Source organism: Podarcis cretensis, assembly GCF_951804945.1.
Source record: "Podarcis cretensis genome assembly, chromosome: 5".
In the NCBI taxonomy this organism is placed as follows: domain Eukaryota; kingdom Metazoa; phylum Chordata; class Lepidosauria; order Squamata; family Lacertidae; genus Podarcis; species Podarcis cretensis.
In genome coordinates this window covers 26,055,424-26,082,372 of record NC_137174.1, presented here as the reverse complement: position 1 = coordinate 26,082,372, position 26,949 = coordinate 26,055,424, and the positions used below count along the sequence as shown (strand labels likewise).

The 26,949-nt window shown below is 42.8% G+C and overlaps 1 long non-coding RNA gene across 4 annotated transcripts; it reads left to right on the top strand.

The window, feature by feature from the left end:
* Positions 1-1,715: 1,715 nt before the first annotated feature.
* LOC307215957 lies at positions 1,716-18,527 on the top strand. Of its 4 annotated transcripts, none has more exons than XR_013838793.1 (4): positions 1,716-4,819; positions 9,189-9,313; positions 10,157-10,253; positions 12,949-13,425. It is a non-coding gene; the product is annotated as an uncharacterized lncRNA (long non-coding RNA). The 4 variants fall into 4 exon arrangements; XR_013838794.1 differs by having other exon boundaries at positions 7,778-9,313; XR_013838792.1 differs by lacking the exon at positions 1,716-4,819 and adding an exon at positions 18,375-18,527 and having other exon boundaries at positions 7,249-9,313; positions 12,949-13,280.
* The last annotated feature ends 8,422 nt before the right edge of the window (positions 18,528-26,949 follow it).

Genomic DNA, 26,949 nt, shown 5'->3' with positions numbered 1-26,949 from the left:
CTGGCGATTTCCCATCCTTCATATTTTTAATCACTTTTTTAATCTCTTCAAGTTCAATATCTGAATTTAAAATTGCATATTCTTCTTCTTCCATATCTGGTAATCTATTTTCTAATAGGTATTTTTGGATTTTCTTTTCCTCTTTCAATTCTACTTTATATAATTTTTTGTAATATTTTATAAATCTTTCTTTGATTTGTTTTGGGTCAATAATTTCTTTTTCTTCATCAATAATTCTATTTATTACTTTTTCTACCTGTCTTTCCTTAATGAACCATGCTAGCATCCTACCCGGTTTATTTGCCTGTTCAAAATATCTTTGTTTTGTCCATGTAATTTTTTTCTCAACTTCTCTATTAAATTTGATAGGTGGGCTTGTAAGTTCTTTATTTGTTGGAGGATATCTTCATTTTTTGGGGTTTTCGCTAAATCTTTTTCTTTCTCTCTTATTTATTTATTTCCATAATATTATTATCTTTATTTCTCCTTATCCTTCCCATTTGTTGTATTACATACCCTCTCATATAGGCTTTACTCGCTTCCCAAATCATTTTTTTATCCGTATCCTGATTTTCATTTATTTCATAGAATTCTTTCAATATTTCCTTAGCTCTTTTAAAAGGGTCCTTGGAGGTTTTTAAGCAGAGATTGGATGGCCATCTGTCATGGATGATCTAGTTGAGATTCCTGCATTGCAGGGGTTTGGACTAGATGACCATCAGTGTATCTTCCAACTCTACAATTCTATAATATTTCCTCCCTAACAAAAGGTAAGCACTTTATTTTATTTGGGAATGAAGCTGTGAGCAAACCTGTTCTATCACCATGATTAAATTTTGGTACCACCACTAGAGACCAGATAAAATTGCTCTAGGGATGGATTTGGTCTGCAGGCTGTCAGTTGACTATTCTTGATCTATGGAGTTTCCTCCGCCTCTATCCTTTCCTCTACTGTTCATCTGGTAGAAAGGATTCATGGTTTAAATCAAGAAGAAGAAGAAACCAAATCCCCAGCTCAACCTGAGCATGATTTAGCCGTCTCAGCACCACATCTTTAAACACAGAATGAAGAACATTGTTTACCTCTACATGTGGTCTTCTGGCAATGGGAGTATTGATCCTTTCTACCAGAGCATCTCAACCTTGAAAAATTTGCCTACAGCATCACCACATCTCCGAAAGTAAGCCTTCGCCATTAAAAACCATTAAAGCCATTAAAACGTTAGATGGTCACTGTAATTAGAACTTCCTTCCTCTGTGAGAAAGTGTATTGTGAGCAAGGAAAAGGGAGGTTGGTGCAATCTCTTTATTTCTTCTTTCTTATTTTTTCTTCTTTATTCTTATTTTTGTTCTGTTTATGAATTACATTATCTCAAAGAGATTTCACAATAAAAACATCGGCAGTGAAAACCAATGGGCCGATTCATGTGTGAAACCAACTAAAGGAAGTTTCATGTGCAAAAACAATTTCAGATCCAATGTAGATACTGGCTGGGCTAAAGGTCTCCACTTAAAAGGCTTGTTGAAGAAGAAAGGGCTGCCTTAGGCCCTGAAGGACAATGGAGACAGCCCCTGTCTGATATGCAACAAGAGGGATTAGGGCCAGCTCATGACATTTTGGCATCAGAGGTGAAGGACACAATGGTGATTCTCCCCCACCAAGGAAGAAGGGGTGAGTGAAGATCTACACCAGAAACAAGGGTGGGAGGAGACCAGAAGCATCTGTTGTTCACGAAGAGGCCACTGTAGCAGTGGCATAGCGGGGTGGCTGCTGAGGAGGCAGAAGACCCGCCTCCAAAGAGCACATTGCAGCTGCCACTGTGGCAGCCACAGCAGTGGGTGATACATTCCTTGGATGCCTGATTTGCTACCCCTGTGAATCCTGCTGCCTGAGGCAGTTGCCTAACCTTGCTGCCTCATGGGTAGGCCAGACCTGGGAGGAAGTTCCAAAGGGTAGGAGCCACCACGCTAGAGGCAGCCTGATTATCATATGCAATGGACCTCCTGATGAGATGCCTTCCCCTATTGATCACAGTGAACAATTGGGCATATATGAGGAGTGAGATGATCTTTTAGAAATGATCATTCACACAGGGAAGAGCCGAAATGGGATAACATAGCCGTAGGTTCAAATACTGGCGGAAAATGTAAGAATCCATTTCTAATAACCCTTTCGGATGAAAGGGATTAAGCTCACGCTTGTTATGAACTGTTTGTGCTCATTATTTCTCAGAATAGGATTAACTTTGATCATTTTCTATTGCCACTCGAGCATCTGCTACGAGATAGGCTGGCGCGCTGAAAGTTTAGTCGCGGGACCCAAGTGCACTGTTACCTCATACACAGAATGTCAGTGGAAACTGGATTTGTTCAACTCGAAGGCCGTCACCAAACACTGCCTGGGAGACTCCAGTCAAACCTGTAAAATCTTCTGCATCCAAAACATCTGCAGGGATTTTAAAGGCAGGAAAAATGATTCTGATAAGATTAGCAATCTCGTATCCTCATTCAGGCATCATGCTTGAGCAAGAAATAGCAGTCTGCATTTGGGGTATTGAGCCATGCATGTTGGTCAGTCCCAGATCTTCCCAGGTTGAGCAGGAGATGTCTGAATGAGGATTTTACCTGGATTTACTTGACTGAGTGTAGACACCTCTGCACATAGGAGCCCTGTATTATCATAGCTTGAAGACTTCAATTAAGTGAAGACTTCAGTTTAGCTAAACGAAAACAGTTTGGAACCTTCAACACACTTTCCCTGCTATAAGCACAGGGGGGTCTGTAATAGAGTGGGGAGGCACACATATTCCCACCACATAACACTAAAACGTGACTGGTACCTCTGTTATGGTGCTTTAGAAGCTTTTAATGTTTTGTTGCATTCTTTTATATTCTGTTGGAAGCCACCCAGAGTGGCCGGGGCAACCCAGTCAGATGGGTGGGGCACCAGAAGTTGTTGTTGTTGTTCTATTACCATCACCACCTTCATTATCCCAGGTTAACCCTGTGTCTGTCAACAGTTGTGTAGGAACACGTCCCACCAGTCTTCTTCCAAAACAAAGATATCCATGAATACACACCTTAATAATGACAGGCATATAATACGCACCTGGCCTCGCTTCTCTCTCTGCTTAGCAGCTTAGCAAATCCAGCAATCATACAAAGTTTTATATGGAAAGGGTAAAAACGATATCACAGAAGGACACAGTCGCAACCTCCATTTATCTCCAGTTGTCAGATATTTTACTGCAAATAAGTTTACTGTGCAGGTGTTCTTTCCTTTCATGGGTTTTCATGGGAGAGACATCACTAGTGCTGTCAAAATTCATGAAGCCAGGGAGCTCCATGGGAAAGCATTCCCATTTGCATGGAGAAGAGAGACAGGCAGAGATGAAATACTGCAAAATCTTTTACTGCACCTGCATAAATAGGGGCATGCTATGCCCTCCAGAAGTTCAAATCCTGGATGAGGCACGTTAAAATAACATAATGATCTAACTGAGAGCATGCTTGGAGCAGTTTCTAATAACTACAGATGTTTCTCACCTAAGGGTGTGAGGGAACCATAGAGCTTGATAATCAAACCACACAATGTCAAATTTACTTATTTGGGGCACTGTTGTCCCCCTCCGTTCAGGTCCCACAGTTTTTCTTTTCTTTTCCTTTTTATAAAAAAGCACCTTAAAAGGTTGCAGAATTCATATATCTCCTGGGAGAGTGGAAGCCTGCAAAGGATCACTGAAGGCTTTGTATCGTTTGTAGCAGCTTAACTGCTGAAATATTGTAGAGCAAATACACTGCACAGTGTAAGCTCTGTCAACACAAATCTTTCTTTTGGGAATGATTGGCCGAGGAAAAAATGTCTTAGAGATGCTTCTTGGTTGGACTGAACAACAGTCTGCACTGAACAACAGGCTTGTGTGTGAGGTGTGTGTGTGAGAGAGTTCTCACCAGTACAGCTATTTATGTGGGCACCCATAACACTTTGATCAATATATGAGTACAGGCAACTCATTTTTTAGGACACCTCTACCCCATCCCACCTTACATGTGTGTGTGTCTCTGTGTGTAATTTTCTAGTTCATTGGTCAATATTTATCTGTGGTTCATTGCTTTGGATCTATAAGACAGTCACATGTTTTTCAGTTTTCTTTGCCTGGCCTGAGTTAGAACAGACCCTCCAAGTCTCCCTATTTTCCAGGGACGTCCCTGATTTAGAGAAGTCATCCTGGGTTCTGATTTGACCCTGAAATGTCCCACTTTTTCCTTAGGAGGTCCCTATTTTCATCGGAGAACTGCTGGATGATGTGGTAGGATGTCCCTATTTTCATTGGAGAAATGTTGGAGGGTATGGAGTTATCTGACCCCCAAGCTGTCTGAAGGCAATCTTGTATAGGGAAGGTATTTTTTAAAATGTTTAATGTTTTGTTATGTTTTAATATTTGTTGGAAGTTGCCCAGAGTGCTGGGACAACCCAATAAGATGTGTGGGTGTAAATAGTAAAATTATCATTATGGAATGGGACTTCCCTATTTTCATTGGAGAAAAGTTGGAGGGTATGGTACAGCAGCAGTGACAATGGCAGATGGTGCAGTGGCGGTGAGTGTCCCACAGGTGGTGGTGGTATGGTGGTGTGGCAGAACAGAGTGGCACTTCCTGTTTCCCCTCAAGTGGCAAAATGGAACGTACCACCCCGATCTCAGAATTCCAGAACTTACAGCTGTCAGTTCTGAGTGAAGGCAAGCAATGACCCACAGCCCAGGTGGGGCTCGCTAGCTTGGGGAGGAGATGTGTGATTCCTCAGCTGGAGAAGGTTCAGGTGAGGCTCACGTTTTTTGCCAAGCCCAGAAGCTATAACAAACCTGCGTCCTGGCCACACACAAATGGCTTCTGTTTTGTGCAAAGCTGGTAAATTGAGAAATACACACACACACACACACACACACACACACACACACACACACTAAAGGTGTGTGCTTACAGCTAAACAGATACCAGTGTCCATGCCCATAATGATGTCAGGCAAGGCCATCCCACCCATGAATTTTTCTTTGAGAAAAATAAATGGCTCGTGTAAATATAAACTAAGCTTTAATAATAATGAAAGCTGTAACAGAATAACATAATGAGAGAAACTAAATGCAGTAACAGGAGGCAAGAAACAAGAAGACACAGTTGGTCCCTCTTAACGGACATTCTTAACTGAACAGAACTGAACACACACAGAAGGGAGTGTTGATTCTGGAACAAAGGACACAAGCCCCACCCACCAGATACCAAGCACTCTACTAGAGTGGTACCTTGGTTCTCAAACACCTTGATACTCAAACCCCTTGGTTCCCAAATGCCGAAAACCCAGAACTAAGTGTTCTGGTTTTTGAACATTTTTTGGAAGCCGAACGTTTGATACGGTTGTCGGCTATTGTTTCCGGGGTGCCTGCACCAATCAGAAGCTGCACCTTGGTTTTTGAACATTTCGGAAGTCAAACGGACTTCTGGAATGGATTAGGTTTGGCACTTTTGTTTTTGCTATTGATTTTGTGTTTTTGTTTTTGAGGCTTTTTCAGTTAATTTGTTTTTGTGACTGTGTGGAACCCAGTTCAGCTACTGATTGATTGATTGTGTGACTGTGGAAATGGATAAAAGCCCCCCATCCAAACAATGACTATTATCGGTGCAGGTAAGGAAAACAAAGTAATTTTAATTTTTATCATCTACAAAACTGTCTTACTTATTTTATACAGTACGGTACAATGATTATTGCTTTCATTTTATGGATCAATGGTCTCGTTAGATAGTAAAATTCAGGTCAAATTGCTGTTTTAGGGGTTATTTTTAAAAGTCTGGAACGGATTAATCTGTTTTGCATGACTTTCTATGGGAAAGCATGCCTTGGTTTTGGAACACTTTGGTTTTGGAATGGACTTCTGGAACGGATTAAGTTTGAGAACCAATGTACCACTGTATTCAAATTAGGCCTCAGTGGCAATCCTGTATAGGGAAGTTCTTTTTAATGTTTAATGTTTTATTATGTGCCTGGGACAACCCAGTAAGATACGTGGGGTATAAATAGTAAAATTATCAATATGGAATGGGACGTCCCTATTTGCTTTGGAAAAATGCTGGAGGGTATGTAAGGATTGTCAACTGGTCAACATTTCACTGGCCTTTTCCAGCAAGGTTGCATTCTGTCAAGTAAAAGCGAGTAAACATCAAATCCCTCTACACTCTGTGCTAGACAAACAAGATTCCGCCAGATTTTATTTGCTTGTTTGTTTTATTAAACAGTTTTATATACTGCTTAATCATTAAAAAAATCTCTAACTGGTTACTATCAATTCAACATTGCGTTGTAGCAAGTGAAGTCATCCCATCACTTTAATGATTTTTGCCTGTGCAATGGGACTTCCTCTCCCTCTGTGCCCTCAAATCTGTTCTGAATAAAATATGGGGTTTATCTGCCCCCCCCCCATTTGATCACAAGACATGGTGCACACACATCATTTGAATGGCAATATCCATTAGCTTGGGGGGCCCCTGGTCCCCTCAAATATTTCATGGGGGGGCAAAAGGACCTCAGCTCCTAGGAGTTGGCTCCTAGGATGTGGTAACAGGAAAAGGAGCAGGACTGAAATGAAGGGTGAACTATTATGCCACAGAAAGTGTGGGAGCTACTGTTCTGAGTAGGAGAGATCTTGCGTGAAAGCTGACATTCTAAAACAAACCCCCTTCCTGCAAAACATTCTCACTGAAGTTGACAACAGTGGTATTCTTTATACATTAACTTTGGCTCCATTTCAGAGTAAAATTCATGAGCAAGAGTAACCAATTATGAAGGAATAGGAAGACAAAGGAATGCGATTCTGCATTGTGCTGGGACTTAGTAAGAGTTGAACACACATTATTCACTGGATAAATATGTGGAAGAAAGGAAGAGAGTATTTAGCTCTGTTTTAATTACTGTTAATCTGCCGAGACTTTCCCATTAGAAATATCACACTGGCATTTTCTTGGATACCAGCTGCAAGCCAAGCTCTTTAACATTTAATTTTGATGCACTTATTCATCCAATTCCCTGCTTTCCTTCATCTGTTCACTATGCACCCATGCATTTGGGAAGATCTTTCTGATGAGACACTCCCCCAAAATTTCAGTTAGTTTCAGTTAGTTTCCCCTTTGTTCTCCTTTCCCCCCTTCCTCAATCCCTAGCGCGCTCTCTCTCTCTCTCTCTCTCTCTCTTTCTGAATATCTCTCAGTGAATGTCTCTCTTTGAAGCACATCATGTTTCAGCCAGGGATAATGGACTTTGGTATTCTGCTAGAACCATGTTAAAAATCACTGCGTTCCACTGGCTGAGGAAGTTACAGTGCTGCTCTCTTCCACCTGACAAAGTCATGATAATCTGGGGCTGTGCTGTGTACTAAACAATCACTATTCATTGGGGTTTGTTAGACATTTCATTCCACAGCAAAAGAAAAAGGGAACTTTTGTCAATAATTAAGTTTCAACATTGGCAGAGTGGGATTCTTCAGGTGCCCACATCTCAGGGGGGAGGAGGGGGCCTAATGAAAGAGGCTCGTTCTTTCCATGCTATGTTTTGAGAAGGGAATTAGCTCTCCAGAACACTCTCACAAGGCTAATTTTTAACACAGGAAGCATCCTTCAGTAGAAGTCAAATCTCCCTAGGATCCAGCGCTGAAAACATTATCATTTCAAAATTCTCTTTACAAGTTCTTTGTCTTCAGCTTCATTATTGTCTTGTTCCTGTACTTGACAGAATTCTCATAGGCCTTGCATTATTACAGAGAAACATGATGGCAAGGAAGTCCTTTGCAACTTCTGCAACCTTGAAGAGAGGGCTGTTCCAAGGGAAGCCATTACAGGGGCAGTTTCCTAATATACCAATATCTACAGTGTTCAGGATGTGTGTAGTTTGTATATGTAGGCAGAAGGACACACACTCTTGTGCATGAGGGAGGTTTCTGGAGGTTTGATGGAACCACAAGTTTTGCAAAAGGACAATAAAACTTGGGGAGGGGACTAAAGGGGGACGGTATACAAAAAAAAAAAAATATGTTTAAACACAGCTAATTTACAACCAGGGACTGTTAGGCTGTGTGCACATTATACATTTAATTCTTTCCCTCAAAGAATTATGGGCATTGTAGTTTGTTAAGGCTTGCTGGGAATTACAACTCTGTGGGGGCTAAAGTACAGAGTCCAGAATTCCTTGAGTAAAAGAATGTGCTTTGAAGGTGCTTTAATGGTATAATGTATAAACAGCCTCAGCTGGAAACAGCTCATACCAGTTAGCTCTTGTGTTCTTCATTTGTGTTCTCCAAATGCTAGAAAAATAAAAGATTTGGTAACGGGTTTGTCATGGCCTCCCAGACCTGATAACTTGCACTGCCTCCAAGGGAAGCCCAGATGAGGAAAAGATTCACACTGCTCCACCCAGTGGATAGACTTTCAGCATCTCACACTTTTCAAGCCTGAGGACATGGAAATTGTGCCTTCCTCAGACTCAGAGCCCTCAGTAGCAACTCCTGCTTCTTTGCAGTTGCAGAACCAAACATAAACCTTTTTAAAGGAACAGACAGATCCTCTAGGGCAGGCTTCCTCAAACTTGGCCCTCCAGATGTTTTGAAACTACAGTTCCCATCATTCCTGACCACTGGTCCTGCCAGCTAGGGATCATGGGAGTTGTAGGCCAAAAACATCTGGAGGGCCGAGTTTGAGGAAGCCTGCTCTAGGGAGACAGTGCCAGCAGAATAGCTTTATGATGCTTCAATGCTTAGCTGAAGCCACATTCCTATGTTGTCTACAGTAGAGGAAGAGCTACAAGCAGCAGAGCTCACTGCGGAAAAAACCACAAACAAGAATCCAAACAAGGGAGGCTATTCCATAACCACGGTGCCAACACTGAAAAGACCCTCTCTTTGGTAGCCACCCACCTTAAAGTGCTTTTAAATCTGACTTGGTGGGAGATTAGCAGCCCAACCCAACTAATGTATGTTCTTGCTAGTTAGCATGAGAAAGGGCTAAGTCCACAGAGCTGCATTGCTGATAGGCAGGTACTCAGACCATACAAATACAACTGGTAGAGTGGTCTCTGTGTGATGTCATTTCCCCTCCTTTCCTGGAGAAGAAGGAGCATATAGTACTTCCGGTTCCTCTCTTTCTTCCAGTGATCAGCCACGAGGGCAGATGAGCCTTGTTCTTGTTCCAGCTTTAGGCACATACTGTAAATATGAGTATTTTGCCCACATAGTTTTGACTAATGCCATCGCTGTGAACCAGCGCAAGAATATAAGTAAGTCGATCTTAATTTTTAAATTTACTTTTCAGATTGTTGCCTGATTCTTTCTTACGTGGGATAAGAAAGGGGAGCCAGCTTAATCCATAGCTGAACTTGTTCAAAACAAGGTTTTATAGGCTAATTCCTATACTTTTAATTTTGCTCCCAAGGATGGGATTTTGAACCTCTTTTCAACTCACACAGGTGGTCACTTGGAGGGATAAATTGCAATTAATATATCCTCTCTTACTCATTAAAAAACCCATCCCACAATCTTGACCTGATGTAAACCTGCTTACTGGGATTTGACCTTATATGAACCTGACCTGATGTGACCTTACTTAAGGCTGCTACCACTTCCCCTGCAATCCCTGAGCCCCAGAATAACAGGTTGCTGCCACATTTGAGGTGTGGAAAAACTGGGAACTTTGCCCATCTGCACCCATCAAGCAGTTGGATTTTCCACTTACAACTGCCGGAGATTCCTTTTGCAACTAGCATCTGTGTGCGGAGCAGATGTCCCTTTCTCAGCCCCATTGGAGTGAAATTATCCAGAGAAAACAAAATATAATTTCCAGTGACTTGACTTTATGCAGCCTTCCTATTCAAATGGCAAAATAAGAAATGTACAAATCATCACAGGCAATGGATGGCAGATAAAGTGAGATCCATAAAGCACAAGAAATCCCAGGAAAATTGGCTTGGCACAACACAGGACCTCTGGGATCTAACCCATTGTGTCATGTATGCAGTTTTGTCAAGTGAAGGGTAAAAAGCCACTTCCATAGGTATTAGGGAAGTATGTTAGGATATCAATGCTATAAATTTTAAGACTGTGACACGGGCAGTGTGTTTTAGGCTGGCTGTAATTACTTTGTGCGTAAGAGAGAAACATGGTGGAAGAAATCAGAATGCGAGAACGCAGTCCGGTGGTGTCAGAAAAAGGAAAGGAGGGGTAAGTTGTAAACAATAGGCTGTTATAGTGAGTAAAATGGAATTTCTGTCTTTAAAAATAAAATAAAAACCAGAGCAAAATTTCAGAAAGATTATAAATCACAGCTTTACCCTGCATTATTTCCAAACAAGCAATTCAAAATCTCTGCAGTTGGCCTTCTGGAGACTTCTTAAATCACTAAGCCCTTATCAGCACCAAGTAGAATAAAAGTCTCTTTCAGCACATTTATCCTGCCTTTCCATTTGAATCCAGCAAAGCCCAGGGAAGCAGCAAGACATCCTGTTCTGGACAATGTTACACTACTTTGGAAGGAGCAGGTCCACAGCTTTTGGGGTGCTTAGGTTTGCCATATTCCCCAAAGTGAAAATCCAGACAGAGTTGTTGATTTTTTTTGGGGGGGGGAGGCAAAGTTGTTGAGCTCCCCAAAAACATTCATTTTGGGTCTTTTCTTATATTTTTAAAGAATTATAAAAATAAAAATAGCCCAATTGACCATACATCCGGGTTTTCCTGGACGGTTTACCAATTCAGCAAAAATCCGCCCGGATGCCATTTTCCTGAACGAATAATGTCCCGGAAAACCCAGATGTGTGGCAGCCTTAGGGGGGCTGCTGGATTCTACACTGTCACTGGAGGCTCTGGTGGCCTTGGTGACTAGGAATGCTCTGGCTGCTTTTGGAGAGAAATGACTTGGCCTCTGTACTCCATGCTTAGGCAACTTTCAGATTGAATGGCTGTGTACTGAATTTCCTTTATGGGTGAGGCCAGAAGGTGTACTACAGAGCTGGAAAACAACAAAAAGGTGCATGTTGAGGGAGTGAATAGTGCCATTATGTAGTTTAGTCATGAGGTGGCACTGGATTTAGCTGTATCCAGGTGGAGGCAAACATTTTCTGTGCTGTTCAAGACAATAAAGTTCTTGTGTAGTTTTCCAACTGATGCGTCCTCTGTGCCTTCTGTGATGGCGAAAACGCTCAAGCAGTGCACGGACCAGGAAATCCAGCCATTTACTTCCTTCCTGCACAACTTTTAGCTCTTTGCTACCACTGCTCAGTTGAAAAATCAGAACATCCTTTAATCTTGACACATGAGAATACTCACGCACCGGGGCAAATACTCCTGGACTCAGACAGAAAATGCATTATTTTTTTAAAAGGACAAATGCTTCTTTTAACACCTCACAAATTCCTTACCCATTGCTAGCTGCCCTGCTGAGTTGGGTTTTCAGACTAACAAGATACATTTCTACCATGGTTTGTATGCTTTTATTTGGTGCTGTTCCTCAATAACAGCTCCCAAATATGCCTATAACCTTGTTTTCAGAAGTCTGGTTTTGATGCTATTGAATCTACTGTGGCAATGAAGCAGTTAGGTGGGATTAACTGATACATGAGACGAAGGATACTCCTGTGTGGGTTAGCATTTGGGGACAAAGTATAAAAAGCAAGTCATCTGGATGACTTATTCATAACGTGGCCATATTTAGAACAAGGTCAAACTGGCATCAGTGCCTTGAGTTTTAAATACCGTAATCCCTCCCCCTGTCCTTCTCCATCTGATCAAAATGTCATCTTCATTAGCAGACATGGGTACCATTTAGGAAGGGCACACTGTAGGTCTCAGGCTTACTCACTGGTTTTATATTACAACTCCAAGGGATTATTTTCAGAATTGTAGGAACCTAGGTGCTAGGTATGATGCTACAGATACACTTAACTTTGCTTTTTTAAAAAGATAAAATATTGCTGTTTCTCTCCCTCCCCCCCCCTTCTCACTCTGGTGCAAGAGTAGTCATATTTTCTATCCATCATTCAAAGGGGGGCAGGGTGTTATCTTTCCAATGAATCAATATCGGTCTTTTAAGTCAGAGCATGAAGAGTTCATTTATGCTGACTTGCTGTCAAACCACCTGTGGTTTGGATAATATTATCATCTGACAATTTAAAATATCCCCCCAAAGTAGTATTTCTGCATCAGGCATAGGCAAACTTGGCCCACCAGATGTTTTGGGACTACAGTTCCCATCATCCCTGACCACTGGTCCTGTTAGCTAGGGATCATGGGAGTTGTAGTCCCAGCAAATCTGGAGGGCTGAGTTTGCCTATGCCTGATCTACATCTTAGTATTTTCCTCCAAATATTGGTAAGCGTCAGACACTGAATCAGCCTATGTTTCAAAGAAGCATTTTCCTTATTACATCTCCAGCAGCATGTTGTCATGGAACGTCACCTCACAGGGTTGTTGTGACAAATAGACCGAATATGGCATAAGGCTTCATGGGGGCAGCATGTGAGACACATGCTTGAGCAAGGTTCAAATACCACCTTGGCCATGCCTCACTAAACTACAATTTTCAGAGTAGTTTATCCATCGATCCTTCTTCTCAGGGAGCTCTCGGGATTTATAGCTCTGTGAGGGGGGTGGGGAAGGGTCTTCTGACAACTGTGAGCATTCTTAACAAACTACCGTTTCCCAAGATAGTTTTGGGAGAAGGAATGACAGTTTAAAGCAATAAGATTCTGCTTTAAATGTGTAGTTCAGATGGTGAATTAGTTGCCTAATGAGATTAAATAAAGGCAGGTGAAATGGATGCATGGTATTATTTTATAAAACTAAAAAAAAAAGAGAGATGCAGTTTCAGGCTAGATACTAGAAATATACTAGACTCTATATTCCTTTCATCTCACGTGCACAGAAACAAACACAAAGATTCATGGAAACAGAACAATCAGTAAAGATTTCATGAAGGTGTCAGAAAAGAAGATTCAGCTGGGTGGCTCGGAAACAAACTGTGAAGTGAATAAATTCATGCAGGAAAGGGAAAGGGAAAGGATCATCTTTGCTATAGTCTATGATTATGTGCTGCCAAGACATTTTGCTCAATGTCTGGCCTTGATGCTTTGTAAGTAACTGCTGCGTGTATTCCTACAATCTCTAGTGCAGTATTACAGTTGCTGGATCATTGAAAGTCAGGGGGAAGAGCTGAGCTGCTGGCCTAAAATCACAATGATAACACTAACAGCCTAGGTAATTGAGGTTATTATGGATGCATTAGACATACAGACAAACATACACAATTATACACAATGCCAAGATAAGCGTATTCACAGCAGCCAGAGTCTTCTAGCTCCGTCAGGAGAGACGAGAGTTTCTACACCTCAAACTCTCTCTCTCTCTCTCTCTCTCTCTCTCTCTCTCTCTCTCTCTCACACACACACACACACAGAGAGAGAGAGAGAGAGAGAGAGAGAGAGAGAGAGAGACAGACAGCAGCAGTGGCTTAGCACCAGGATTCTCCAACCTGGTGCCCTCCATAGGCCTTGGACTGCAGATATTCATATTGCACAGTTTGAAGCAAGTAGGTGCTAAAAATAGAGTCCTTACGAAGTAAAAAAAACATTGTCCAGACCCATGAAAATATTATGCAAAGTTTACATGCAGAACTTTCTTTAAAAGATAACCAAAAGGTAAATGATACATTCAAACAATTCCATATCTTGTGCATATCCATCACAGGCTCAGCATCCTCTTAGAAATAAAACAATGCCTTATGAGGAACGGCTAAGGGAGCTGGGCATGTTTAGCCTGGAGAAGAGGAGGTTAAGGGGTGATATGATAGCCATGTTCAAATATATAAAAGGATGTCACATAGAGGAGGGAGAAAGGTTGTTTTCTGCTGCTCCAGAGAAGCGGACACGGAGCAATGGTTCCAAGCTACAAGAAAGAAGATTCCACCTAAACATTAGGAAGAACTTCCTGACAGTAAGAGCTGTTTGACAGTGGAATTTGCTGCCAAGGAGTGTGGTGGTCTCCTTCTTTGGAGGTCTTTAAGCAGAGGCTTGACAACCTTATGTTAGGTGTGCTCTGATGGTGTTTCCTGCTTGGCAGGGGGTTGGACTCGATGGCCCTTGTGGTTTCTTCCAACTTTATGATTCTATGATTCTATAAAATAAATGTACAATCAGAACTGACAAACACAACTCTCTCTCTCTCTCTCTCTCTCTCTCTCTCTCTCTCTCTCTCTCTCTGGCTTCATTGCCTGCATTCCATTTCCCTAGAGCTGTTTTCGCTCTCTTTGGGAGAGTCTTTTACGTGTCTTTACTCCATAGTGTCTGAAAGAACAAGACTCTTTTCCAAGATGACTAATTTGCAATTCAATACCTTAATCATGGGACGCGGGTGGAGCTGTGGGTTAAACCACAGAGCCTAGGACTTGCTGATTGGAAGGTCGGCGGTTCGAATCCCTGCGACGGGGTGAGCTCCCGTTGCCTGGTCCCTGCTCCTGCCAACCTAGCAGTTCGAAAGCATGTCAAAGTGCAAGTAGATAAATAGGTACCACTCCGACGGGAAGGTAAACTGCATTTCTGTGTGCTGCTCTGGTTTGCCAGAAGCAGCTTAGTCATGCTGGCCACATGACCCGGAAGCTGTATGCCGGCTCCCTCGGCCAATAAAGTGAGATGAGCGCCACAACCCCAGAGTCGGTCACGAATGGACCTAATGGTCAGGGGTCCCTTTACCTTTATCTTTATCTTCTAAGGTTAAACACTCACATGTTAGCTAGCAGAAAACAACAATAGTTAATTATCAACTACTTAAAGCACAGAGAGAACTCTTCTTGCTTTTCTAAAGCTTCAGTGGAATCTCCCCATATTAAACCTTTTCACCAATACACAGGAATTTCCATTTCAATGTGAATTAAACCAATTATACGTAACACAGCTCCCATCAGCCACTATTTAAAGGTAAAGGTAAAGGTACCCCTGCCCGTACGGGCCAGTCTTGACAGACTCTGGGGTTGTGCACCCATCTCACTTAAGAGGCCGGGGGCCAGCGCTGTCCGGAGACACTTCCGGGTCACGTGGCCAGCGTGACATTGCTGCTCTGGCGAGCCAGAGCCGCACACGGAAACGCTGTTTACCTTCCCGCTAGTAAGCGGTCCCTATTTATCTACTTGCACCTGAGGGTGCTTTCGAACTGCTAGGTTGGCAGGCGCTGGGACCGAGCATCGGGAGCGCACCCCGCCGCAGGGATTCGAACCGCCGACCTTTCGATCGGCAAGCCCTAGGTGCTGAGGCTTTAACCCACAGCGCCACCTGCATCCTGCGTATTTACTATTACATTTACTGCGTATTTACTATTACATTTATATGCCACTTTTTCTATCAGGACCTCAAAGTGGTGTACATGATTCTGCTTCTGCTCTCCATTTTATCCTCAAAGCAACCCTATGAGGTAGGTTAGGTTGAGCTACCCCCTGTCTATGTTAGGATTGTAACCTAACAAGTTCTGATATGAGGACAGGAGTATGGGTACAAAATTAAGATCTATATTATTGTGGGGAATTCACACTTCAACTAAACAGTTGGACTGAGTTAATGAATTCTCTGGTACAAATCTGGGGCTCCCTTATTGCTAGGGAATGAATACTGTGAGCTTAACATAAATTACTCTACTGGCAAGGATATAGTAAAAGGCGCCCATCATTATAGAGAAAAATGTTTTAAAATAGAATCAACATGCAGACAAATTTCCATTGCTAGCTGTCAACACATTGGATAAAACAGAGCTTCTGAGAAGGCTCCATTTTCAGTGGAAGATAACTTTTAGTCAAAAACTTATTTATTTGCAGTGGAAAATAAGTTTTAGTCAAATCATTCAGGCTTTGGTTCCCATTCAAGGCAATAAAGGTTCTGTAACCCATGAAAAAAATGCTGGTATGAAAAACAACCAAAGCTGGGGTAGCTCAGTCGATAGAGCACGAGACTATTAATCTCATGGTTGTGGGTTTGAGCACCACGCTGGGAAAAATATTCCTGCATTGCAAGGTGTTGGAAAAGATGACCCTCGTAGACCCTTCCAGCTCCACAATTCTAGGAACCAGTTGCTTCAGTTCTAGTTTCGATGAGACAATTTAAATATAAGGCACAATGAAAACATCTTTTGTATAATAAGGCACAGCAAACTAAAAGACCTAAAATTATTAAAACTAAAGCCTTCTCCAGCCATATCCCCTTGTTACAGGTCTCATCTCCCTCCATTATATTTTGAGATCTCAGGAACTGCAGAGATTCTGTTCCCACGAGACATAAGTTTGCAAGAGGGCAGGATTCCTCCATTCAAGTAAGCTTGCGAGGTGTAATCAGTGGTGGCTAACACCTGTTGAGATTGGCAGGGAAGTAGGTAGGGAGCATGGTAAGCCAGAGTCAACAAGATGCAGAGCAAACTAATTCTATTTTTGTCCTCCTCCTCCTTCTCCCTGCTGAATCTACAAAGGGCACACTGAAACTAAGATGGAGGAAGTTGAGAGACAGTGCCACTCTCTTCAGTCATTGTAAGAATGTAGGCTGGTGGAAGCTAGCTGAGGGCAGTCTGACCTTGATGGGGCAGTTCCCAATTCACCCTAGTGGACCAGCCTCCACTGGGTCTAATTTGGGGTACCTTCTACAGGCACCAGCTCCTAGCTGCTTCAATGGGATTTTTCCTGCCTCCCCACCACCGCTAAAGTCCCTTGTTGTGTTACAGCACCTCCCAGGCTGAGATTGGGACTTACTAATTTAAACACATGCTATAGTGCTTTGCCAAGTGGAGACAGTAGCCGTTAATCCAATGGCATGCTATGCATCCAATTACTTGCAGTATCCATCAGCAAAGCTTGCGGTGTTTGAGATTTCTTTTCCAATAAGTGTTGAGAATTTATTTCAGGACAATACTTTGTGTAGCAAGTTCTGCAATAATTTTTAAAGACTGCAGTGGATACTCAGAAAAATAAGCAGCAGTGGAGAAATATTAGCATCAAACAAGAGCTGCTTTGAGTGAAATTACAGTATTAAACCGGCATCCAGATATTCTCCATCTTAAAATCTTCAAACCATCACTGGATGGAAACTCTCTCATTTTCAGATGATACAAAGCTCCCTCTTTTAACATGGGGCATGAAGTAAGTCTCGCTTATTGAACTGTGGAAGAAGCAACTATTAACATTTCCACCCAGATTTCTGTAATCTTTTTGGTTTGTCTTGTTACCTAGAAAATCTCTTTGATTATCTTTTTATGCTCTAGCTGAGCAGTTGTGCAGGGAACTAGTGGCAAGCAACACTTGTGTTAATATAATTTCAAGGTCAGTGTTTTGGCCGAGATGCATTTTCTGCTGTATTATATGCCTCAGATCCAACTTTAGGTGACAAGCCTCACTCTTACTAGGGAGTACTCTCCACTGAACACAATGGACATGTTGTTGTTGTTTAGTCATTTCTGACTCTTCGTGACACCGTGGACCAGAGCACGCCAGGCACTCCTGTCTTCCACTGCCTCCCGCAGTTTGATCAAACTCATGCTGGAAGCTTCGAGAACACTGTCCAACCATCTCATCCTCTGCCGTCCCCTTCTCCTTGTGCCCTCCATCTTTCTCAACATCAGGGTCTTTTCCAGGGAGTCTTCTCTTCTCATGAGGTGGCCAAAATATTGGAGTCTCAGCTTCAGGATCTGTCCTTCCAGTGAGCACTCAGGACTGATTTCCTTAAGAATGGAGAGGTTTGATCTTCTTGCAGTCCATGGGACTCTCAAGAGTCTCCTCCAGCACCAGAATTCAAAAGCATCAATTCTTCGGCGATCAGCCTTTTTTATGGTCCAGCTCTCACTTCCATACAATGGACTTACTTCTGCATAAATATGCACAAGAGTGTGTGGGGATGTGATGTAATACAGAGAGAATTTGGTTCGGGGCCCCAAAGGGGTCTGCTAGGGTTGGAGAAGACGGGTGATGTCCAACCAAGGAGCGAAAGAAGCAAGTTGTACTTTAAAAGCAAAGATCCTTTATTTGGTTGCAACCGGGTTCCCTACACAAAGGTGACAAAATGTATGAGGAAACCCACCCAAAGTAAGTCCAGAAATTATACAGTCGCAATTGCGGGTGGTCTTATTTGTCACAGGTTCATCAGTTTACAAGGTAAAGGGGGGGCATGGGAGCAGGGTGCAAAAGGGAGGTTTGGGTTGCAAATCCTATCTACATAAGTAATATCTAGAAATCCAGGGATTGGTGGCAAATGATATAGTAATCCATTTTTTTTAGAATAACAATAGAGACGAGAGTTTTATTTAACAGTTGAATTCCTCTCCCCGCAGGGTCTTAGGAAATGGATCTGGTTGTCTGGCACTTTACGGAAGAAGGAAGAGGAGCTGAGTGGAAGTGATTAGGTTGAGGCTAAAAATAACATTCGTGGTTACAATAAAGTGATGCAATTTGAATACATGGGTTCCAATTCTTATTTTCCTGAAAGTAGTGAGTGCTCACTGGAAGGACAGATCCTGAAGCTGAGACACCAATTCTTTGGCCACCTCATGAGAAGAGAAGACTCCCTGGAAAATACCCTGATGTTGGGAAAGATGGAGGGCACAAGGAGAAGGGGACGACAGAGGACGAGATGGTTGGATAGTGTTCTCGAAGCTACCGGCATGAGTTTGACCAAACTGCGGGAGGCAGTGGAAGACAGGAGTCTTTCACTGCCTCCCGCAGTTTGGTCAGACTCATACTGGTAGCTTTGAGAACACTGTCCAACCATCTCATCCTCTGTCCTCTTCTCCATGTGCCCTCCATCTTTCCCAACATCAGGGTCTTTTCCAGGGAGTTTTCTCTTCTCATGGGTGGCCAAAGTATTGGAGTCTCAGCTTCAGGATCTGTCCTTCCAGTGAGCACTCAGGGCTGATTTCCTTCAGAATGGATAGGTTTGATCTTCTTGCCATCCATGGGACTCTCAAGAGTCTCCTCCAGCACCATAATTCAAAAGCATCAATTCTTTGGTGATCAGCCTCCTTTATGGTCCAGCTCTCACTTCCGTACATCACTACTGGGAATATGTAAGAGGAAGCTTGCCAAATCACTTCCTTTGTGAACTATGCATGAAGAGGGGGAATTAACAACCCACAAATGAACTCTGGGACCATATTCGAGAAGTTAGAGCCTGTTCAGTTATTGCAATGATTCTGCAAGCCACACTGCCAAACACTAGCCAGTGCTGCTCCACTTCTTTAGTGCTCAGATAAGGTTCTTGGCCTTGTTGCTCTTCTCTCTTGTCCTTTGTGCTGACTTGGAAACATTCCTCAAAGCGCAATTCTGTGTTGGAGGCCTGTGCTGTCAGCTTAACTGTAGATCTCTAATGAAGTATATTAGTCTAAGCCGGCATTACAATATTCAATAACTGCTGGGCCTTCAGCAGTGTGTCTTAGGAGTTCTTTGATAACCCCCACTCCACCCCGGAAACAAAAGTTATATTGGCATGATAAGGGGTTTTCAATTACGTCCTGGGTGTGATTCCATTTCCATAGTTAAGAGGTGGTTTAAAGCACCTCTGCAACAATTAGAAACCAGCCAAATGGATGCTGTAGGCATTCACCTATGATCAAAGACCCGCCAAGCTTAATTTGTATTTGTGTGTCCTCCAGAAACAGGACCGGGTTCAAATTGGGATATGAAGAGACAAAGTTATTGATGTACCACTCCCTTTGATATCTTATTTGCAAAGGCTGTGTAATTACTTGTCAGTCCAGCCTGAGCTCTACCTCAAGCAAAAACGCTTTAGTATTCTTCTTTCATTCTTCTTGTTTTAATTGTACTGACATTCCTGTTCTCTGAAGAAACATCACAAAGAAAAAACCCAGCAATGTGCACATCAGGAGGCTGGCTCTGCGGCCTTTGAAATTAATGGCAAAGCTTCAACCGAGTCCAATGGAAGGAGTGGAATGGAAATGGAATTTTTTTTTGTCCTACTGCAGGCATCCACCAGTGTGATTGTGTGCGCGCATAATTTTAAATGTATCCAATGTTGACATATATAAAAGCCTGTTCTCAAGAGTCTGTCACATTCTAGAATGATGGAGAAGCAAAGCCCAGGGGCTGGGCTATGCCAATGAAGAGGAGAGGCCATGCAGATTAGGAATAAGCTTGAATCTCAATGGCTCTAGTCAATGGAGCCATTAGAGTAAGATGTAGGGGCTTCCCCACCCCCATGGGATGTGGGTGGCACTGTGGGTTAAACCACAGAGCCGAGGACTTGCCAATCAGAAGGTAGTGGTTCGAATCCCCACGACGGGTTGAGCTCCCATTGCTCGGTCCCTGCTCCTGCCAACCTAGCAGTTCGAAAGCACGTCAAAGTGCAAGTAGATAAATAGGTACCGCTCTAGCAGGAAGGTAAATGGCATTTCCGTGCACTGCTCTGGTTTGCCAGAAGCGGCTTAGTCATGCTGGCCACATGACCCGGAAGCTGTACGCCGGCTCCCTCGGCCAATAAAGCGAGATGAGCGCCGCAACCCCAGAGTTGGGCATGACTGGACCTAATGGTCAGTGGTCCCTTTACCCTTTACCTTACCACCCCCATGATTTTGCAATATTTGTTTTTGCTGTGATCCATAAGTTTAGCAATGCTTCCACATCTGCCACTAGTACAGTATATTTGAGGGAATTTAGTAGTCATTTTAAAAAATATCATTTTATATTTGGGATCCTGTTATTTCTGAAATAAGATTACAGATTGTAATGTAGATCAATGTATGTGAATTACTGGAAAGTTGCAGAACATATGGAACCTGCTACACCTTCCAACAGATTTCCCATGTTGCTAGGTATATTCTTCTGAGTCAATGGAGAGTAAGATGCCACTGATACTGAATCTTGTTTTTTTTTAATCCTTCAATTCTACTTTTTTTAAAAAATTATTTGACCCCAAATCCATTTCCACTCCTCCATGCCAAACCCTTGTTGTAGATTCACAGGAATTGGAGACTTCAGATGACCCTATGAAACTTAGGTTGCAACCCTATACTCACTTGCCTGGGAGTAAGCCCTGTGAATCAATAGGACTTCTGTTAATGTTTCTATTTACTTTACTTTTAAAAATGGCATCCTTCCGTATGCATCCGTCTTAAATTTCTCCTAGGAAGTGGTTTATCTGACAGCCTGTACTTGCTCACAGCAGCCGCCTTGTTTAAAAGAAGTTAAATGTAGTCTTTAGCTAAAAATACGAAACCTGAAAGCTGCCGGATTGATTAGTTTGCTCACTGAGGCTGTCTGGGTGTTACGATAATTCCTTAAGCAGAAGTGCTGAACTCGATGCTTTTTCCTCAGTCTGAATTCCTCCTCCCTTGTTGCACATCAACACTTTCAATGACTGCAAGGGTAATTGTGTCTTTGTTTGCCAGGAACATTAAAATTGTTATGGTTCTTGTAGGAAATGTGCCTGGACTACTTAACTAAATGACATTTCACAGCAAACTCTCCCGTTGCAGATACTGCAGGTAAGAGTCAGTGGTGTGGGGATGATTAACCCTTCATGCACTCTAACAAAGCAAAGAGGTAAATATTTAGAAGGCTGATAATGCCCTACGTCCTTTGCCCCTTAATAAAAGGAAGAACCTGGTTCGAAATAGCAAATGCTGCTTACAGCAAGGAGGACTATAAAATCTTCTCACTAGGCAAATAAAAAAAAATCATAGGAAAGAACCTTTGGTGAATCACTTTTTGGATTATAAATTTAATTCTCACAAAGCTGGGCATTTGAGCATGTGCATCAGAGATGTGGGAACATAAGAACGTAAGAAAAGCCTGCTGGATGAGTTCAAAACACTACCAAGACTCCTGTTTTTTAAAAAATTAGATTTTCTGTTTTACAATTTAAAATCTTCATTTAAACAACCTTAAAATATCAATGACTTCCCTTCTTCTCTTTCCATGGTTCATTTTGCATAGCATAAATCCCTGCATATTTTATATAAACTAAACCATTCAGTATTCCATTATTACATCCATCAAAACTTATTTACACTGTTGAATTTATCTTACTGCTGCCAACATTTTCAAATGTACACAATTCCCCCCATAGACTCAATAAGCATTTTCCAATCTTCTTTAAATGTATGTTCCTCTTGTTCTCTTATTCTATGTTAGGTCCATAAGTTGTGCATATTCCATCAGTTTAAGTTGCCATTCTTCTTTGGTTGGGACCTTGCTCGTTTTCCATTTTTGAGCTCTCAAAACATGGGCTGCAGTAGTGGCATACATAAACAACCTTTTTTGACACCTGGAAATTTCCACCTGAATTATCCCCAACAGAAAGGACTCTGGTTTTTATTTTGGAAAAGTGCTTTTAAACATTTTTTTTTCTATTCATTATAAATTATTTCCCAATACTCTTTTGCAGGCCCACCACATATGAAAGAACATACCCTTGACCTCATTGCATCTCCAGCACTTATCAGATTCAGTCTTATTCATCTTAGCAAGATGCTAAGATGTATAAGATAGAATCCTGTTTCCTATGGTGGCCAACCAGATGCCTTTGGAAAGCCCATAAGCAGGGCCTGAGAGCAATTTCTTTCTCTCCTGGTATCATCCAGCAACTGGCATTCAAAGGCATGGTACCCTCTAATTCTGGAGGAAACATGGTGGTGAAATCTAGGCAGCAAGTTTTATTAACTGGCCGGGAAGGTGGGACAGTGTAGAGGCAGAGCCCTGAAGTGGCCAGCACAGGCCTGGGGCAGGAAGCATTGTAAACATGTCAGCAGGAGTACTGCATTGGCCCTGCTGGTGTTCTTGAACCAAGCTGACTCATCAACACCCCTACTTCATCGCAGTATGCAGCAGTAACTCAGCTGGAGGGAGGTCAGGTGTGGAGCACAGCCCCACCATGCAGGTGGCAGATTAGGGCTGTGCAAGGGGGTCAGCATCGCAAAGTCCAGTAAGCGAGGCCCTGGGCTTTGCGAAGGAGGTGTGAGCCTCTGGCAGAGTCCTCGAGGCCTCCCACCTCCTTCCCAAAGCGTAGTTTGCATTTCCCCAGTTTTGGGAAGGAGCTGAGAGGGTGATAGGACCCAGCCCCCCACACCTCCTTTCCAAAGCCAGGTGCCTCCTTACCCAGTGTGCTGGGCCTGGGGGTAACCTGTGAAATGCATTCCAGGACTGGTCCTGAGTCCAAAGGTTCTGCTAGGAGTCAGTCCGGCAGGGCCAAGGCAGGACACGAGGCAAGAAACCAGGCAAGGGCAGGTACAGGATCTCTGGCATACAGCAATGTTGTTCCCGCTACCTGGGGCGGGGTCTGACAGCCTTTTATCTTTGTCAGGGTAATGGCTGGTCCTGATTCCCCAGTGACTCACCTCCCTGTTTCGCCCAAAGGCAAGCACTCCTCCTGCAAGTACTCAGGTCTCTCCTTCTCTCAGACCTTAGTCTCTGCAGCTCGGGAGACATCGGTGGGTTACTAGACCCAGGGGCTGCCTCAGCCTCCCCTGACCCAACCAGTAGTGGAGCAGCTGTAAGTGATGGCCCAGCTGAAGGCAACGAGGTAATCCCCGCATCTGAAGCCAGGGCAGGCTCAGGCCCCTGACTCGGCCCAGCTGGTGTTTGTTGCAGGGGAACCTGTGCAGACTGGGACTCTTCAGGATTAGGCCCCAGACTTGGTTCAGATGATGCCTGAGGCAAAGGATCTAGTGCAGACTGAGACTCCTTTGGTTCCGAGTCCGAGCCCGAGTCCCAGGCCATCACACCCATCTTTGGAAATGCAGCATCAGGACTGGGGTGGAGTGGGGGTTTGCACCAGATTTTGGCCTTGCACAGGGCACCATAGTACCCAAGTCCACCACTGCCACCACCCCATCTGCTACTGGAGCCAATGCTTGTACAGCAAGCTCCTCTTTATAAACTGTGCTATGCCACTAGGGCTGATGGGAATTGTAGTGCAAAATGTCTGGAGGGCATCGAGTTAGGACATTGCACCAGATTAACCCCCCCTTACTATGTTGTTTTCATGAGCATATCACTTTAACAAAAATGCAAACTTTTCATTCATATCTTGGTATTATGGATGCTACCTGAAGAATATATTTGGATGTATGATATTTCAGTACTTTAGAGGAGCAAAACTTGGTGATGAAGAAAGAGCTTATCCCTTTTTCTAGTCAAAGCCTTGATTTATTTTTATACCAATCTGCCAAGGAGAAACAGTTGCAAACAAATAGCCATCGAGGAGGAAAGAAGATAGCCGAGAAGCTGAAAAAGGGAGAAAAGGCAGTGATAGATGGCAGCAAACACACACAAAACCCCCCTCTCTGTTTTCAATTTAAGGCAACTTTAGGGATTTCGTTCAGAAAATCCCAACCCTTGATAACTTCACCAGCATTTTAGTACAAATATCCACATTTTTGTATGCAATTTTGCCTGATATGAACATTATTGCAAAGGAATTTTCTCTTATAAAGTCCATTTCGGTAATATGTTCACTTTTTGTGCACACCTTACCCTAGTATATACATTTCTGTACACATGACTTGGTTGTAAAATTCAGAGACATGCAAATTTCCAAGGATTTGGTTTGTGTATTGTTTTGGGAAGCACAAGTTGGGTAGTTTTGCCTTTAAATGAGTTTACAGCTAATCCCTTCTTGGTAGACGACACCAGCTGCATTAAGAGAGCCTGACTGCTACTGAAAGGAGCTGCTTATGTTGCAAAATGCCCTTTGAGCTCCTAGATTACTGTCTTGAAAAGTGCCCCCCAAGCAAAGCTACAGCAATTGGCCACCCCTCCTTTACAATGCCAATGTGGGTTTCTCTCTGCTGCTTCCTGCAAGTTCTTCCTAGGCAGCCAGGGGGGAGTAGTTGCTTATGGCATAGAAACACTCTAGCGGCTGCCTTGCAACGGAAACTGCTAAGAGACTGTGCATTTCAAAGTTCTGGCTTTATACAAACCTGCAACAGATATAGAGTACCCACCGACACATTACACACCTTTTAGGGGAAGTTGGGATAAGGAACTGGGCCTGAGAGGAGGAAAAGGAATTTCTGAGGCTTTCATCTGAAGCCTAAAGTCAAGTCAAGAAACCAGTGCTCCCTACAGAATCCCGAAAGATCCACCACAGGTCTTAAAATTCCTGGGATGTGTACAAGGCCTTAGGCATTTTGGTTAAATTTTAAGCCACTGCATTTGAATGTATCATCTTGCCTCCATTTCTCAGGGACAAGGCTTTGTGTAGTTACTGTTTTGTACAATTTGTTTTGCTCCTGATACTTGGATGTGCAATGTCTAGGAGAAGCCCAGACATATATCTTGGCATATATCTTTCATACAGGTTATCTTTTTCTCAGCAATTTAGAGGGTCTTCTGTCTGGAGACAGCACCACTGGATTTTGTACCCAGAAACTCCTGCAAAGAGGGTCAAGTAAGGCTTTGATTGCTGTGTCGAAACATGCACAACAGGTGATCTGAGTTGTATTGTTTGGGTCAACCTCCTCTTGTTTCTCAATCTGCTCTCCTCTTGGGTTTGCAGTAACAAACTCCACAATCCTTGGCACAAATGACAAGACAGTTATGCTGTATGAATTCTCTGCCCTGCGTGTGATTTCTCTCTTTTTGTGGCTCTTTGAATCAAGAACCTTTGGCTCTGGGTCAATGCTAACAGTGATTTGTAGAGCAAGATATTGAAAATAGTTAGTGAATCATTAGTGAAAATAATGTACAAAATGTATCAGGGGAAATAGCTTTGAAAATGAAGGCAAAATCAAATTCAAAAATTGCTGATGAATTTTCAGGATTTATTTTTTAAAAAAATGCAAGCTGATGTGGAAACATAGACAACTGAACCGAAGATTGGAAAAAAGAGCCCCTTAAATTACCACATCTGCCCACCCCTAATTATTTTATCTTTACCACCATCCATACCATCTTGGGACGAGGTCTTTGCCTACTTGGATGGTATTATTGCCTGTCTACTAGGAGGAAGAGGGGAGGTCAGTGCTGCATTTGGTCTAGCCATGGAAGGATGCAGCCATTTTGGTGCCTTAATTTGCCAAGTCATGTTCCAGCTCAGCGCTATTGTGCTTCGGCACACAGTTTGGAAATCACTGAGAGACAGAGAGACATTGACTTGAATCTGGGCCTAAATCCAAGCTCAGCTGTCAAAGGACTGGGTGCCCCTGAGCAAATCATTAACTCCCAGGCAGTGTGATATGGGGACAGGCGTGCTTCAAGGCAAACGCTGATGTGCAGCTTATGAAACCGTACTCTGAAAGGGCTGTGATGATTAACAACAATGGCTAGGCTCACTGATTTCCTCGCTTGCACCCCTGTCTGAGGACTGTAGAGGAAGTGCCCCTTCAGAAGCTTATTATTAAGCTCCCCCTTTGTTGTCAGAGAACACCTTTCTTTCTTTGTCATTGTCTTAATTTTTAAATTTATTTTTAAAAATCAATTCCTGTCAGGGAAGAGCACTATGCGATGGGTAAGGGGGCTTTTTGTTTTTGTTTTTATTTTAAACCAAGCAGATGCATTAATCAAAGGAATAGAGAACTGGAGAAAATGTCGGGTCTAATAGCTGGTATTGACTCAGCCCATCGGTGACAGAAAAGCTGCTTTCAGCTAATTTGCATGGTTTCAGTGACACTAATTAAGAGACCCGATAACTTTTATAATGTGATAAAAGGCAAAGTCGGTGCGTGTGTGTGTGTAGGTGTAAGGAAAGCTATTCCGAGAAAGCATCAGTTCAAATAGTAGCAAAAAGATAATGTTAGGCTACCTAGGCAGCATGTTGAAAACAACCAGAAGTATTAACATATTTGTGTTTGACGAATAACCCGAGCCTCTCTCCTATGGTTAAGGGATAGATACTTACAGACCAGGGTAGAGATAGATAGTTGCCAACCAGCCCACATTTACTGCTCTGTTAGG